This window comes from Sarcophilus harrisii, chromosome 1 (genome assembly GCF_902635505.1).
Source record: "Sarcophilus harrisii chromosome 1, mSarHar1.11, whole genome shotgun sequence".
NCBI classification, from domain to species: Eukaryota; Metazoa; Chordata; class Mammalia; order Dasyuromorphia; family Dasyuridae; genus Sarcophilus; species Sarcophilus harrisii.
In genome coordinates, this window is record NC_045426.1 from 706838507 (window position 1) to 706855627 (window position 17121).

The following is a 17121-nucleotide window of genomic DNA, read 5'->3' on the forward strand; positions in this document are numbered from 1 at the left end:
TGAATGTTAAACTATGCATATATTTTGAAAACAAAAAGCTAAAAACAAAATTCCTTGTATTTCACCTTTAAAGGCCTTTAGACTGAGCCTTTTAAATAAAAAGTTAGATAACCCTTAGTAAAATTAAACTAGGTATGAATAAGTCCCTGAACTAAAAAGACCAAGGCTGTTAACTATAATCTTAAATAAAATGAAAAGTAAGGGCTCATCTACACAGAAAGAAAGGGTCATTTGTATTTTCTATACTAGTCTCTATTGAGACAAATAATTTTAATGTGTTGGGTTTAACATTTTGTTGGATTCTTGGAAAGTTGGATACCATAGACTTTCCTTCTCTCTCTGGGCCTGTTTCTTTAGTTGAATGAAGGAGGTTTTTACTGTTATCTCCAAGTTCTCTCCTAATTTTAACATTCTCTGAGCTTAGGGTTCTAGTTTCTGAAGGTTATATTGATGCTTAGCAGTTTTTATTCTAGGACAACAAAATGTTCTCAATCACTAGCTGATTATTTTTATTGTCACTATCCCCATCATATCGTATCATTATAGCCACACATTACAAAGGGGTGCTATGCATTATATGAATTAAAAGGTGTTAGCAAAAAAGGGGCAATGTTTTAACAGTTAACAAGGGAAAAGAAAGTTTCCCTAGTGAAACTTTGAATTAACCACAAGGAAGATACCATTAAAGGGAATATATCAATTCCCAAAGATATTAACAAGGGAAGGGAATTGATTACACCATTAGCTGATGGACTAACCCTGAAAAAGGGATTCAGCACCCTAAAGGAGTTAGCTGTAACAAGGAGAAGTCCACCATGATGTCCTGCCTTATGGTATCTATATATACCATGTGAGGATCTTTTATAGGGGCAATATAATCTGGAGATCCCTCCCCACCTGGGGGGAGATGGTAATGAAAAGTCCACTTTTGGAACAAAAGGCTCATTTAAGGTTGACTTCATCTGTATCTTTCCTATTTGTCCTTGGGAGTAATCCTATCGGTGCTTCAGGCTTTTTCTGCTAACACCCACCTAGCTACCCAAGGCCTCATCTATTATAATCTTTATCATCATGATAAAGATGATGATCTTATGTTGGTATGTTTTAAACACTTAATGATATCAGACTAATGTCTTAATCAAAATTTCAAAGACCTGTAATAATATGGTTTTTATCACAAATTAAGATTTTTATATCTTACAAATGTGTGTTCTTTTGTAGGTTTCAATGTGAACTGTATTAGCAGAAAAAAGTTCTTTGAAAAATTATTGACAAAGAATCTACATTTGGTAAGTGCATTCTTTTTTCTGCTTTCCTCTATTGTGTTGACTAAAGAATTATATCAAAGCAGGAGAGAATAATTTTAAAATAATCTTAAAAAATTTAACCAGGGGAATGTTCACTTTTCTATTTTAGCAAATAAAAAGTTTTTATTGATGTCTTCTATTTTTTTTTTACTTCATGATCATTTTCCTCTAGAATCTTTATATATTCCATATATATTTATAGATAGAATAATATCCCATAAAACAAATAGTATTTTAAACAACCTTTCTCCAAAAGAAAAAGGAAAGGGAAAAAAATTAGAACAATTGAAAATACAATAAAAAGTCTGAAAACAGGTAGTGTTATACTTATGGCTTTTTTCATCTCTAAAAAGATGGGTTGGGGGTATCTTATATTTCTCCATTTGAGCCCCATTTTAACTTTATAGTTTTGTTGCTTTATTTTGCTAGTTTTAAATTTTTGTTCTAGACCGGTAGAAAGTCGCCAGTGTGAAAAAGCCCTCCTTGAATACAGCCAGGTATCTAGATGATTGATGCAGCTGACTTCTAGCAGAGAGAGACTAGTGGAAAGGACTCTTGGTTTGAAGTCCCAAGACTAGGGTCCCTTCTCAGATGTTGACTGCCTGTGTGACCTTAAACTGTCTTACTATCCTGGGCTTCTGATGATTATTATTTTTTTTTTCCTCCCCCTTTGTCATGCGGAGTTGGATGAGATGGTTTCTAGCATCACTTCTAACTCTAGATCCAGGAACCTGTGATACTGCCATTCATGTGCCTGCAATGATAATTTCTTTTTTTTAAAGTGTGATTACTGACTCAAGATTGTAATGAGGCCAGTCTATACCTAAGCAGGAATTCTGTCAGATGATTTTCCACCAGACCCCCTAGCCTTTGAGGAAGACCAGCAACCAAGGTTAATTTACTACTTCCTCACTTTTTCTTTGTATCCCTGGTTAGTCACTTAGTATTTATTAAGTGACTACAGTGTGCCAGGAATTATGCTAAGATGCAAAGAAAGGCAGAAAACTCCCTAATGTCCTTCACTTGTTTTCTTTTATATTATGTAAGTTTTGCAAGTTTCACTTTGTATCTGTTCGAGTTTCCTCAGTGATTCTGAATTCTCATATTTGGAAGAATATAATAGTCTGTTAATATTCATATGTTTTAATTTGGTCAGCTATTCCTTAATTGATAGGCACCCAGTCTTCTGTTGATATGAATATTTTTGTCTCTATGGGACCTTTCCCTTTATAATCTTGTTAGGGCATATTTCTGATAGAAGTATTTCTGGATTAACAGGTTAATAGCTTTTCTAGTTTTGTTCCAAAGGTCATCCTGGAATTCTTGTAGTAATTCTTCATCCAACCAACAGTCTATTAGTAGGCCTGTTTTCAGTCTGCCTTTCTTAATGTTGATCTTTTTAGTCTCTTGTCATTTGTCAGCATAACGAGTATGGTTAACTTTTTTTTTTTCCTTTTTCGATTTGGATCATTCTTTCATACAATTGTTGATAGTTTGCATTTCTTCTTTTGAAAATTGCCTCTGCATCTGTTTCTCTTCTAACCTTTTTCCCATTGAGAACACACACACACACACACACACACACACACACACACACACATACACACAGCATCTTAAACTTAAAAAAAAATTTCATCTCTTCCAGGAATTCTAGCAGAACTGTACTTGGGCTATATTTTTCTTTGAAGCTTTGCTTGAAGAAATTTGAGTCATTCTCTTAGTGAATTTTGTGTTTAGAGCATTCCTGTCACCATAATAGATTTTTATGGTGGGATTCTTTTTTTTTCTTATTCTTTTAGCTAATTTCCTGACTTCAGATGTCAGGTGTAGGGTCTGTGCACATCTGGAGACAAAAACCTAATTTATTTTTTTTCTTCCTTGGGGGGATACTGAATATTAATCTGGATTTTCAGGATAACTCAGGTTGGGGCATCTATAATCTTATCAGGGTTCCCAAAGTAGTCCGATACAGGAAAAATTCTGATTGTTGTCTTTACCTAGCACTACCACTACTTATCTCCATTGCCCTTCCTCTTCCCTTCTCCTAGGTCTTGTTCCTGCCTGAGTTTGGGTCTGAACAATAAACTTAGGGTGATTTAGAATTATGGGACTATAGCCTTCTCTTTGGTCCAGGATTCCTTCCCTAATTATTCCCCTGTAGACTTCAGAACAGGTTAGAAGCTAGAGTTAAAACCCTGCTCAGCACATGAGATAGGAACCACACAGATACTGCTTGCTTTGGAACTTCTCTCTCTGTATGCTGCCTATGATCTGTGGCTGATTCTTGGTATACCTTCCCTGGGCACAGATCCCATCTTCCTTCTGCCCTAGATGCATCCTAGAACTGGGGAGTAGGTGACAAAGCTGCTAGTTGGCAGCTTTTCCTCCTTAGTATGGAAGGTCTTGTACCTCCTCTGTTTCTTGGGCACAGCTGTTTCTGGCCAGACTATATTCTCAGTATCCCCTACTGTCTCCCTATGTTAGTCAACCTGGCCTAGCTTTTTCTTAGATTTCCCCATCAGGATTTCGTTTGATCCATTTTTGTTTTGGAGGAATTTGTAGGAATTCACTGCAATGCTTCCTGCATCTCTGCCATTGTATCCCCTACCTGTTATGGCTTGTCCTTGATTTATAAAAAAAGAAAAAAAAAAAAAAACAACAAACCTTTGCGCTATATAATTAATCCCTGTTTTTTTAGATGATAAATATTGTTTACCTTTTTTTAGGTGTTAACTATTCTATTCACCCCTTTAAAAATACATACTATATGACAGGAAAGGAAAATAAATGTTGCAGAAGATGTGGAAGAATTGGAACACTGATGTGTTGTTAGAGTTATGAAGTGGTCTGGCCATTCTAGAGAGCAATTTGGAACTGTGTCCAAAGGGTTACAAAATTGTGTATTCTCTTTGATCCAGTAATACCACCACTAGGTCCATATCCCAAAGAGATCATAAAAAGGGAAAGGACCGATGTGGGCAAAAATGTTTGCAGCTCTTTTTTAATGGCAAAGAATTGGAAACTAGGGGAAAGGCCATTAGTTGGGAATGGCTGAACAAGTTATGTTATTTTAATATAATGGAATACTCTTGTGCTATAAGAAATGAATAGGCTGATTTCAGAAATACCTAAAAAAAACTTAACATGAACTGATGTTGAGTGAAGTGAGCAAAACCAAGACAACATTGTAGACAATAACAGCAAGATTATGTGATAATCAACTATATTAGACTGAGCTCTTATCAGCAATATGATGATCCAAAACATTCCCAAAAGACTTGTGATGAAAAATGCCATCTACATCCAGAGAAAGAACTATGGAGCCTGAATGCAAATCCAAGCATACTATTTTTGCTTTTTGTTCTTTCTTGTGTTCTGATTCCCTTTTGTTCTGAGTCTTTTTTCGCAACACGACTAATAAGATTTTGTGTGTATAACTTATCAGATTATTTGCTGTCTTGGGGAAGGAGGATGGTAAAGAGGGACAAAGAAGAACATTTGGAACTCAAAATCTTGTGAACGTTGAAAACTATTAATTTATTATATATTATATTATTATAGCATTTTTTATATATATATAAAACATAAATAAATAAATAATAAAATACTATTAATTGGAAAAAAATACATTCTTCAACATAGTTTCCTAACTTGGGAACTTGTATGGGGAAAACAAATTATTTCTACTGACTGAAATTTGGTATTTCCTCCATTTATGGATGTAGGCAACAAACATTCTGAGAAGGGCTTGCTAGGTTTTGCCAGTTGCCAGGATGCAAGGATGGCAAAGAACCCTATTTCTATAACTTTGCTTTCATGAGTCATGCCTATCTCTCTGCTTGGTGATTTCTTTCTCTTCTGTTTTTCTTATTACTTTTACCCATTTCTGTTTTGTCTCCATTCTCCTTGGTCTTTCCAAGATCATTGACAATGGCCAAATGTTCCCATATTCTTTAAATAATGAAAGATTTTATATTCTTAACGTTCATTGATAGGTTCTTAGAAATGAACATTAAAAGAAAAGATATCTCCCCATTTCCCCTTCCCAGAGAGCTTTTCTTTAAAAGGAAAGTAAAAAATTAATCGGGAAGGGGGGGGGGGGGGGGGGCGGAGAAAAACAACCTATGTATTGGCCAGATCTGATAATATCTGCAGTATTCTACCTCCTACTTCTTTGAGAGGAACAGGAGGCCCGTTCTGTCTTCTCTGCTTTGGGGCTAGATTTATACTTGTAGAGTATTTGGTTTCCTGTGCATGGTGTGTACTATTTATGTTATCAATGTTCTTATTTTTTATATCTCCACTTTCCCAGGCCTTCCCATGCTTCTCTGTTTCTTCAGAGGTATCATTCCTTAGAGTAGAGCTTCTTGAACTTGACCTCATAACTAACTGAATGTGAGGATTGAAAAATTATGACTTATCAGTAAAAAAAAAAAAAAATTCAGTAAATTGATTTGTATACCCATTTTGTATACCAACATATTCGGAGTCATGTAAAAATTTCTCAGGCAAAAAGGGATCATCAGAGGAAAAAGTTAAGAAGCTCTGCCTTAGAGGACATTAATAATACATTATACTATGTCCTGCAGTGTGTTCAGTCATTTTTCAGTTAATGGGCATTTACATTTTCTCCTTAGTAACTACAGAAATATAGGGATGTGAGTATTTTGGTCCATAGATTTCAAGAAGTCCATGAGCTTGGAGCAGGGAAAGTTCCATCTTTATTTTTAATAACTTCTAACTGAAAGTTAACTTTTCCTTTAATTGTGAATATAGACAATGCATATTCTGAAAAAGGGTCCATGCGGCCAGAGGGTTTAGGACACACACAAAAATACAAAGAACATGATGATCTCTATCTTCGCACCAAAACATAACGAGATTTGGTCAGCTGTTGTGCTAAAGTAGCATTCTCTGAACCTATTGCTTAGCAAACCTGTCTAAAAAGGAAACAAGGCGAGTCTGGCACAGCCTGCCTTTGGTGGTTCCATGCAGGCTGGTTGCAGTCAGCAACCATTGTGTTGTCTAATATTTTCTGTCTGTCAATCAGCAAGCATTTATTAAGTGCTTAATGTGCCAGAAATTGTGTTAAACACCAGACTTGGGTTTCACTTTCTTCAGCTTTTGCTCCTACACACAGGCTGCCTGTTCCAAGTTTGTATTACACAGTATCACCTGGGCTCTCCTTGCTGGAAGGGAGTCATTTTCTGCCTTCTTAATTGTCTCAGTGACCCACTGACAGCAGATAGTCTTCCAAATCTTGGTATCCCAACTCAAAACTCCCAGAGCTCCCCATTTTGGTTCTCTGAGAACTTGGCCTCTTATTTCCCTGAACAAATGGAGGCCATTTGCCATGAGCCTCTTCTGTTCGGCTCCTCATCTCATCACTCGTACGCCTCTTATCACTTCCACATCACCCCTTGTCTCACATGAAAAGGTGGTCCTTTTCCTTGCCGAGGCAATTCTTCTGCTGACACAAATGATATTTCCTAGCTCAGCTCCTTCTGGAGACTGCCACCCTATCATCCGTAATCTCATAAACCTCAGCTTCTCCCTGTCATTGGCTGCAAACATCCTATTCTCAAACGTCTTCTTCATCATCGGTCTGTTCTCTTTCTACTTTTTTGACTAAACTCCATTCACATTTGGTGCTTCACTTTCCTCTCATCCTCTTAATGCTTTGTATTCTGGTTCCTAGTATCGTCATTCACGTGAAGCTATTCTCCAGAGTTTGGATGACACTGTTTGTCTCCTACTTCTCTTCTCACTTGCCTGGCTGCTCCTCTTTTGTTGGATTCCCAAGTCATGCTTGCTAATCATGGGTGTCCCAAGCTTCTGTCCTAGGCACTCTTAACCATCAGCTCCAGTGGATTTCCTCATCTCTGTGTGGTTGCTTTTCAGATCTAATTGTTCCCTCTTAACCTCTCATTCCCATCTTTCTTGCATATACTTTCTTCTTTCCTGTCACATTTCAACTATTGCAGTGGTCTGTTGGTGAAATCTCTCCCCACTCTAGTCTATCTTCTACTTGGCTATTCCATAACTTTGCCAGTCTGATATATGTAGTAGAATCTTGGACAAAGTTGTTTTAACTCTTATTCCTCTAATTATTAGTGATGGAGCATTTAAAAAATTTATTTTTACCTTGCATTTCTTTATTTGAAAACTATACTCTTTGGCCATCTATACATTGAAGAATAGCATTGCCTTATAAATTTGGATTTGTTCCTTATATATCTTGGTGTTGAGATCTTTATTAGAGAAACTTGCTAGATTTCTCCTCCCTTGCCCTTTTTATTTAAATTCTTTTTATTTTACTTACATTAGTTTCTGTAGAATAATACTAAACCTACCCTGTACTATACATTTTTAAATTTATCAAGCACTAGGTTGATAGGGTTTTTTGCTAGCTAATACCCACTGAATTAACCTCTTCTTTTCCTGCCAGTCCCAAATTGTTTTGGAGGAAGAGTAATGGTGGTTCAAGTGATGGTGGTGGTGTGCACTACTGTTATTGCCATCTTGCAGTTGAGGAAAATGAATCAGAAAGAGGTTGACTTGTCTAGGATCACACAGTGAAGAGCTATCTGTGGTTGGATTTGAACTCAGATCTCCTTAATTCCGAGTCTAGCACTGTATCCATTACGTCAGCTAGCTGCCTCTGTAGAATTACTCAATAGTGTAATTTGTATTTCCAGGCCCCTTTCCTTCCTACATTTTTTCATCACTTTTGTTTCTTTGAGATTTCTGAACTTTTTGTTCTTCTGTTTTTATTATGGCTTAATTCTGTAATATAATCCTTTTATAATTTGAATACCATTGCATTAGACACATAAATTAATTTAGGTAGTATTATCCTTTTTGTTATATTGGCTCAGTTCACCCTTGCACAATTTAATGATTGCTAGTTATTTGGCTTATTTTTATTTCTGTAAAAGGTATTTTGTTTTTGTGTTATGGTTTCTCTGGGTCTTGGAATATATAGATCAACTATTTTATACACTCTATAGTTATTTTAAGTAGAATTGCTCATTCTTTATTACTGCTGTTTTGTTGGTAATGTATATGAAGATTCTTGAATTCACATACTTTTATTTTACATTTTGCAACTTTCCCCAAATGCGTGTCAGTTAACTTTTAAAGATTGACTCTTGTGTGACCCTGGGCAAGTCACTTAACCCCAATTGCCTCAGGGGGGGAAAATACTCCTAGGATTCCTTGAATAAGCTATCATATCTACAGAAATTGAGTAATCCCTTTGTTTCTTCTTTGTCTGTGCTTAAATTTTCCTTGTCTTCTTGCAATAGCTGGCCTTTCTAGCACTATTATCAGATAGTAGTGGTGTTATTATAATAAACCACATCTTCCTCTTAGCCCCCATCTTATTGGAGAGGACTCTGATTTTAACACCTTTATGTAGAAGACTAGTTCTTAGGTTAGATACTACTTACATTAAGGAAAAATTCCTTTATTCCTTTTTTTTACTTTTATAATTAGAAATATGTATATTCTTTTTTTTTTTTTTCTCCCCCATTTGAAAATACACTTAATGGAGGGTACGTTGATTCTATTTGAAACCAATATATTAAGAAAGTTGTACTGTTTGACTTTTCTAGATTGTTTATATAAAAAAAAAAAAAAGGAAAGAAAGAAACGAAATAAAAGAAAACAAAAACCATGAACTGAAGTTTATAAATGGCCTAAATCAGTTGTTCACTTTTTAAACATTTTTTTTTTTCAGTTAAAATAAAGTTTTATTTCTTTTGAAACTCTTCTTTGAAGAAAAATCTAAATCCTTCCAGCTACAGTTTATTTTTTTTAATTGACAGAACCCATGCCAGGGTAATTTTTTACAACATTATCCCTTGTACTCACTTCTGTTCCAATTTTTCCCCTCCCCCAGATGGCAATGTATATTCTTAATAGCGCCATTCAAAACTATCCAAGAATTTGTTCATTTCATTTTCCAATTTGTTTATCTTTCTGTTAGATTTGTTGATCTGAGAGAGGACCACTAAAGCCATAATTGTGTTAATATCTTTGTGGGTTTTTTGTTTTCAAATGATTATACTCTCAACTGGGAAAAATAATTTGAGATTAGCACCTTTTCTTTCTTTCTTTCTTTCTTTTTTTTTTTTTTTTTAGGTGGAAAATGGGGATGATAGTACTCTTATCTGCTTGTTGTGATTGTTAATTGATAGCTCAAATTTATGTAGTACTATATGATCTGAAAAGTACTTTTTCTCATAGAATCCTGTGAGGTAGGCATTAACCCCCATTTTTACATATGAAGAAATTAAAGTGAGAAGAGCTAAAAGGCTTGCCTATGATTATACAAATAGTAAGTATTAGAATTGTAATACAAATCTAGTTCTTCTCCCTTAGTCCACATAGAGCCTTCTTTCCACACAGCTGAGTGAGAAGTCTGGGTTAGCACCCTGGATGCCTTAGAATCAGCCAGAGTCAGGATAAGCAAAAGTCCTTTGTCTTTATTCTTGGTCTTTAGGGGGAGAAGTGAAGGGGATGGACAAGACTGCTACAAGCACTGCACAACCTCCCTTTTCTTCATCCACTGCCAAAGTGATTCTGCCTTGTCTTACTTTACCCTCAATCCCTCCTACAGTTATCTGTTAAAGATCTAGCCAGCACAGAATAGTGGGAAGGGCCATTTTCCAAGCCTATGCTAATAGTATTTGATCTTCTCAGACTCCATTAATTCTCTTTGGAGGTGGATAGCATTTTTTAACCCCAAATGTCTCAAAAGAAAGAGAATCATGTTTTAAACGAATCCAGTGATTTTTTTTTTTTTTTTTAATATATTGTCTCTTCTTGACTTGTTTTCCAGGTCAGATATTTTTCCCCTTAACCTTTCCTCTTCTCTTTCCCTTTCTTTCTTCTTCCCCTTTCTCTTCCCTCGATTTTCCTCTAATATGGAATCACATTGTTCACTGTATTTCAGGCGACTTCATTGTTTGGATAAGACTTAATCATTTTCTCAGCTAAGCTACTTAGTCTTTTTCTAATTCTTTCCTCCAGAGTTTTTCTCTTGTTTTTAATCTCTTGCTTCATTTCTTTGAACTATTATTGTAACTTGTACAAAGTTCATTTTTTTTCCTTGATACTATGTCTGCAGTTAGAAAGTTAATTCTGTCAATGCTGGGTTTTGTCGTGATGGTGATTCACATGATAGCTAGAGCTGGGACTTGGTGCCAGGGCTGGGTTCTGCTTGCTCTTCCCTGGGGTTCCCTGGGTTCCTGTGCTCTCCCAATTCCATCAACCTCTCAGGGTTAGAGTTCTCCTACTTGTTTAAGATTCAGGCTCTTTAGGCTGTCTCAGGATAGAATGCTGGGTTTCATTCTGGAGCCTGGGTTCCTACCCCGCTTTCCCTAGTTCCAAAGCACCTGCTTTGGATGTTTGGCCTCCAAGGGTTTTTTGGGAGGCCTGATGCTTTTGTTGTTCTTCACACACCATGCAGGCTTATAACAAGTCATTGGTCCCTTTTGTCCCTCTACATGGCTGTTAACTTGTCCTACCTTGACTCTAGCCTTTGGCAGTCTCCTTTCCGATTGCTTGTGGGGCTTCTGGCAGATTTTTTTTTTTTTCCTGTATTTCTCGAGTAAGAGGATTCACATACTTTAGTTTCTCATTGGAATTTTTGTTCCCCATTTAGTTTGGTGCTTACTTTAGGTCTCTCTCCCCCCCCCCCCCCAGAATAACTGCAGTCCAATGATACTAACTTTGCAAGTTCATTTAGAAGACACTCCATCCAACTCCGAGCATTTTTTCTGGATATACCTAGAGTCAGAAAGACCCCAGACTTCCTCAGACACTGATTACCTGTGTGACCCTGAGCAAATCACTTAAACCTTTTTCTCATGAGTTCCTCATCTATAAAATGAGCTGGAGAAGAAAATGGCAAATCACTCTGGTATCTTTGCGAAGAAAACTCCATCTAAGGACTGAAATTAGCAAACAAGAAGCTTGTTTGACTTAATTAATCAATTGCAGGAGACATAAAATATAAGCTGATTTAGTTGTTTTGACTTTTTCAAAAGAGAATGGGAATTGTTTGTTCCAGTGTTTGTGGGATTTGTATCTGTGCTTTATGTTCAGCAAGGATGGACCAGAATGAATGTATGAATGAATAATCGAAAAATAGTGGCCAGAGTTTTTCATCTCTGCTAATAATAAAAGAAATGGCTTATGATTATAGCACTAGTCGGTCAGTCACCTTGCAAATATATGTTGAGTCCCTCAAATGTGCTAGAGGCCAGGGGGAGGAAGCTGGAGACTGATTTAGTTACAGGGAAGGATTCTTCACAGGACTGTTAAAGGCTACTATAAGATTCTCACTGAGGGTGGAAAGTCTAAGCAGTGGCCAGTACATGGGGAAGATGATTGGTGGCAGGCCTTCTTGAGGCTAGATTATATCTGAAAATTCTCCTAAGGTCACTCCCAACCTTCTGGTTCCATAATGTTTTGGGTACTCTAACTTTGTTTGATCCATGAACCAATTTTCATATTTCCTAGAAGCATTTCCTCATGCTTATAGTTGCCAGTTGTTTACTCTTAATTTACAACTGCTTTGTATACATTATCTCTTGCATTCTCATATTAGCCTTGGGAGTTGAACCAGGGTGGGATAGTGTACTTGGAGGGGTTAAGGGGTTTGTTCACTTCTTCTTGGGCTGGTGAGATGCTGGATAGAGGCTGCTATGCTCAAAACAGAGCCCCTTCTCCTGTGTAGCCCAACCTGGAATATTGAGCAAGTTGCTTTCCTGATTATAGGCAAAAACCCTTGCGCTGACGCTCATAGAACAGACTTTTTCTCTGAGGTGCAGCTTGAAATACACATTACTAGACCCCCAGGCGGCTGTTGCCTCATTAGGCATCTGTCTGCCAGAAGTCTAGACATCCCAGTTGTCAGACTCAGACAGGCATTTCTTTAGCTAGGAAGAAAGACTAGGTTAGGGAAGTCAACTTGTGAGGGTTTTGGGTTTTTAAATGAAGTGCCTAAGGGAGATTTGCTTCAGTAATAGAAATCTTGTTAAGATGTTACCTACAGGAATTGCAATGCCTGGTTTGCCAGGCTACGTGAGGGTCACATCTGAGGATGGCTACATGGATTGCACCATTCTCAGGTCTTTGAATGATTTAGGCAATAAAAGCAAATAAAACCTTGGCTCCTACCTCTTAGCCTCCAACTGATGCAATTTTTAGCCCCAGCAACTCGTTTGTTTTTATAATTTTCTGCACCCTTTCCTTTTGTTAAAAATAAATTTTTATTGATGTCTGTTTTTAAGCTTCAGAGTTTACCCCAAGGTCCTTCCCCGTCCCAGCATTCATCAATCCAAATTACAGTTTTTTTTTTTTTTTTTTTTTTTTTTTGATGACCAAGAAAGAAGAGTAAAAATTATAATCACTGCATTGAGAGCCTGAAAACATGTTCAGTATGTGACATCTCTTCACCTCCCAAGTCCATGAGGGGAAGATAGAGGGTGTCTTTTCATATCTCCTTATTTGACTCATGCATCAGCCTTATACTTCTGCTACTTTCATTTTTAATTTGTTGTGTGTGGTTCTTTCCATTTACATTGTTGTAATCATTATGTAGTTTTTCTTTGCTCTGAAGACTTCACTCTGTATCAGTTCATATACACCTTTCTATTCTTCTTTGTATTCATTATACATATTATTTCTTACAGCTCGTGCTTTGTTACATTCATATACCATAATTTGTTTAGCTATCTCCCAAGTGATGGCCATTTAATTTTGTTTCCAATTCTTAGCTATCACAAAAAATGCTGCTGTCAGTGTTTTAGTGTACTTCATGTGGTAACTTTTTTATTAGTTGCTTCCTTGGAGATAAAAGCCCAGTAATGGAATCTCTAGGTCAGAGGATATAGATATTTTAGTCCCTTTATTTGCATAATTACAAATTGATTTCTAAAATGGTTGTGCTGGTTCACAGATTAGTGTGTATTATCCCAAAAGCCTTGAAACTGGTTATTGCCAATTTTTGTCATCCTTGTTTCTTTACAGGGTGAGACCTCATGGTTGTTTTGATTTGCATTTTTTAGTTGGAATGGTCTTTCATGTGGTTGTTAGTTGTGTGCAGTTCTTTAAACTTTGAAAACTTTGGGGGGGAAAAAACTTCTGGTGTATGCTGCAAGAACTACCTGTTTCTTTCCACTTGAATCTAGCTTTTGTCATAATGGGACCGATTCTGTTGTACTTTACATACCATATTTTATTTTCCTCAGCATTGGTTGCATACATGAATTTTATTTAAAGAATTGATGTTTGAATTGGTTCACTGATGTATTTTGACTCCATTTTAACCCATTCTCTACTCAGGTGTCAAAGTGATTTTTTTTTTTTTTTTTTCCCCCTAACTCACAGGTCTGAATATGTCATACACACACTCACTAAATTCCCATGGTTTCCTATTACCTCCAGGATCAAATACAAAATGCTCTGCTTGGCATTCAAAGGCCTAAATAATCTAGCTCCTTAATACATTTCTAGTCTTCCTACACTTTACTTCCTCACATATACTGAGTGATGCTAGTCTTCCTTTCCTCAGCCAACAAGTATTTTATCATGTGCCATCACTTAGCTCTGGGGATAGAAAGATAGGGGAAACTAGCCTCTGCTCTCTGTCTTAATGGGGAAGACAGACGCAGACAACCATGTGCAAATAACTAGGAAATAATCAACCAAGACAAGGAACTAATATTAAAGGGAATGAGAAGGGCTTCTTGTAAAAGGTGGCATTTTAACTGAGACCTGAAGGAAGCTGGAAGTGGAATTGATGAGGAACAATATTTTTAGCCTAAGGGACAGGCCTGATGAGGAGAGTCAGGAGATGGAGGGTTGTGATGGGAAAATGGGAAGGAGGCCAGTGGTCCAAGATTTAGTGTAGGGAGTGGGTGGAAGAAGGTATAGAGGAAGGATCAGTTATGAAGGGTCTTAATATCTAAAGAGAAGATTTTATATTTGATCATGGAGGCATTAGGGAATCACTGGAGGTTTTTGAGTCAGATCTGTGCCTTTAGGTATGTCATTTTGACATCGGAATGTGGGGTGAGACTTGAGGAAGGGAGACCAACCCACAGGCTCTTTTCAGGAGTGCAGGTGGGGACCAGTGTCAAGAGGAGAGAAGACTGAAGCTACAAGGCTTGACTGATTGGATGTCAGACAGGTGGTGAGAGTGAGGGAGGATAAGAATGATATGGAAGCTGAGGGAGCAGGTGTGACTGGGAGGATGGGCGTGCCCCTGAGAATTAGTGTGAAGTGGGAAAGAAGAGAATGTCAGAGGAGAAAGAATTATGCGTTCATTAGGGGCATGTTGAATTGAAAATCAGTCAAACAATAAACGTTTATACTTAATAAACAGCAGGGACTTAGCCTGCTAGGGACCAGGAACTGTGCCATGCTCTGGACCATGGGGCAAGAGGCGGCAGAGAGGCGAGATTGACATACATCCGCCCAGGGGTCTTCTGCATTGACTAGATGACTGAATCCATGGGAACTGATGAGATTGCCCAGTCATGCTATAGAAGAGAACCCTAGACAGATGCCTCTGGGCCATTTCCCCTGGATGAAAGTCTAGCAAAGGAAACAGAGAGGGATAGCATAGGTGGGAAGAGAGGCTTTGGGGAGATCGAGGAGGAGACTTCGACTAATTTCCTGTGGTATCTAGCATTATCAGCCAACATTTAGTAAGCAGATACTAAATGCTAGGCACTATGTTAAATATAGGGATACAAAGACAGACAAAAGACAGCCTCAGATTGCCCAAGGAACTTGCAGACTAATGAGAAACAATTCTGTAAATTATGTGAGCAAACTGTCCAAACAGCTCTAGTGAAGATAAACTGGAGATAACTGAGGGAAGGCAAGAGCATGAAGGGACCAGGAAAGTCTTCTTTAAGGTCTGATTTTAGCTGAGACTTTAAGGAAGCCAAGAAAGTGGAGAGGAGGAAGCAGAGAATTCTAGGCCTGGGGGATAACAACAACAAAAAAATGCTTTGAGTCGGCAATTGAAGTACTGTATTTGAGGACCAGCATTGTAGAATATATGGTGGAGGTTAAGGTGTTTAAAAAACAAACAAACAAAAAAAAAAAAAACTGGAAAAAGTAGGTGGTGTCCAGTCCAACAGGATTTTGGATTGGATCCTGGAGGTAATAGGGAGTCATTGGAATTGATTGAATAGACACAGGTCATGTGCGTATCAAAACATAAAGTATACCTCTGAAATGAAATTGTTGAAAAATGTCGAAAAAATTATCCAGAATTACCTAATTAAATCTATTTCACATTTCATATACATATTTATACCTCTTCCAATTGAGGGGCAATATAGTGTAGTAGAACTTGAATCTGGAGTTTGAATCTTGCTTCAGACCTTTATTGCTTCTGTGATTATAGGAAAATTACTGACTTGTCGGGGTGCTGACATTCTCATCCGTAAAATGGCTGTAATTATACTTCTATTGCTTACCTCACAGGGTTATATATATATAGGATAGGGTCTTTATATCTTTGCTTGCAGATTGGAGGGGAATGTTTTTTGAATTTTATCATCTGCTAGTCTTTGTGTCCATATGGGTTAAGGTGATGTGATTCAGTCTTGTGAATAATTCACAATGGCCATTCTCTTTAGCAAAAGATAAGTTAATTTAGGGGAATAGATTATAGACAAAGTGAAAGGATACAATAGATACCAGGAATAGTAAATATGAAAGAGTAGGAGAGCACTTGAAAGAGCTCCTCAGTGGAACTCTGTTACCCAGTAGAATAGAACCCTAAGAAATTGGGGCATGTCCTTAGCTATCAGGCTAAAACCTAAAAGGGATTTAGCAACCCCAAAGAATTAGCTATAAGGAAGAGAAATGGGATTGGGAAGTATAGTGGAGTTAGGAGAGAGCACATGGCATGGGGGGCAGGGAAGGGGAAAGAGATCATGAGGCAGAATGCTGTGGTGGGCTGACCCAACGGAAAGCAGCAGCTATGGGATGGCTCATCAATAGATTTTATAGGGGAAATTTAACTTGGGAACATGGCTGGGATTACTGACAGAGCATGGAAAGTGAGACCTTTACAGAGGGTATCAATTCTCTGCTAAACATACCCAACATTGAAGAACTCATCTGTAGGAAAGCAAACCTGGAAGATGGTAAGAAACTGGGGGAGGGGGAAGGAAGGGAGTACCTTGGAGAGCTGCTTTCATTAATTTATTCTGTAACATTGTCCTCTTTTTAAAAAGAGATTTTATTTATTTATATTTTTTGCCAAATGCTTCATTGAGTCGATCTCATCAAGTTTCATTCTTTTACTTGAGAATGTTCATTTGGTCTACAGTTCAGGAAAAGAAGAAAGGGGCCCACACAAGAAATATTTCTGTTTGTGTGTTTTATCAGCTTTTTATGGTTGGAAATTGGAAGGGTTGATCATTAATTGGGCACTGGTTAAACAAATTGTGGTCAGAGAATGTGATAAAATACTGCTGTACTATAAAATGATGGAGGTGATTTCAGAAAAGCCTGGAAATATTTGTATGAACTGCTAGAGAATGAAGTGAGCAGAAGCAGGAGACTTATACAGTAGCAAAAATATGAAGATAAACAGCCTTGCAAGAACTCTTCTCAGAGTAATGTTCAATCGTGCCTGACTCTTTACCATGGACAGTATGGTCCATAAGGTCATAAAGATACTGACAAAATAATTTGTCATTTTCTTCTTCAGTAGATTAAGGCAGATAGTTAAGTGACTTGCTCAGGATCACACAGCTAATTAGAGTCTAAGGCA

At 37.3% G+C, this 17121-nt stretch overlaps 1 protein-coding gene across 1 annotated transcript in view; it reads left to right on the plus strand.

Moving 5' to 3' along the window:
• Window positions 1-17121, plus strand: part of MTMR3 (myotubularin related protein 3) — a 170145-nt gene that overhangs the window by 89537 nt on the left and 63487 nt on the right. Inside the window, exon 2 of the mRNA XM_031948894.1 lies at window positions 1222-1289. The gene's annotated coding sequence lies outside the window, so the exon portion shown is untranslated. The remainder of the gene's footprint in view (window positions 1-1221; window positions 1290-17121) is intronic.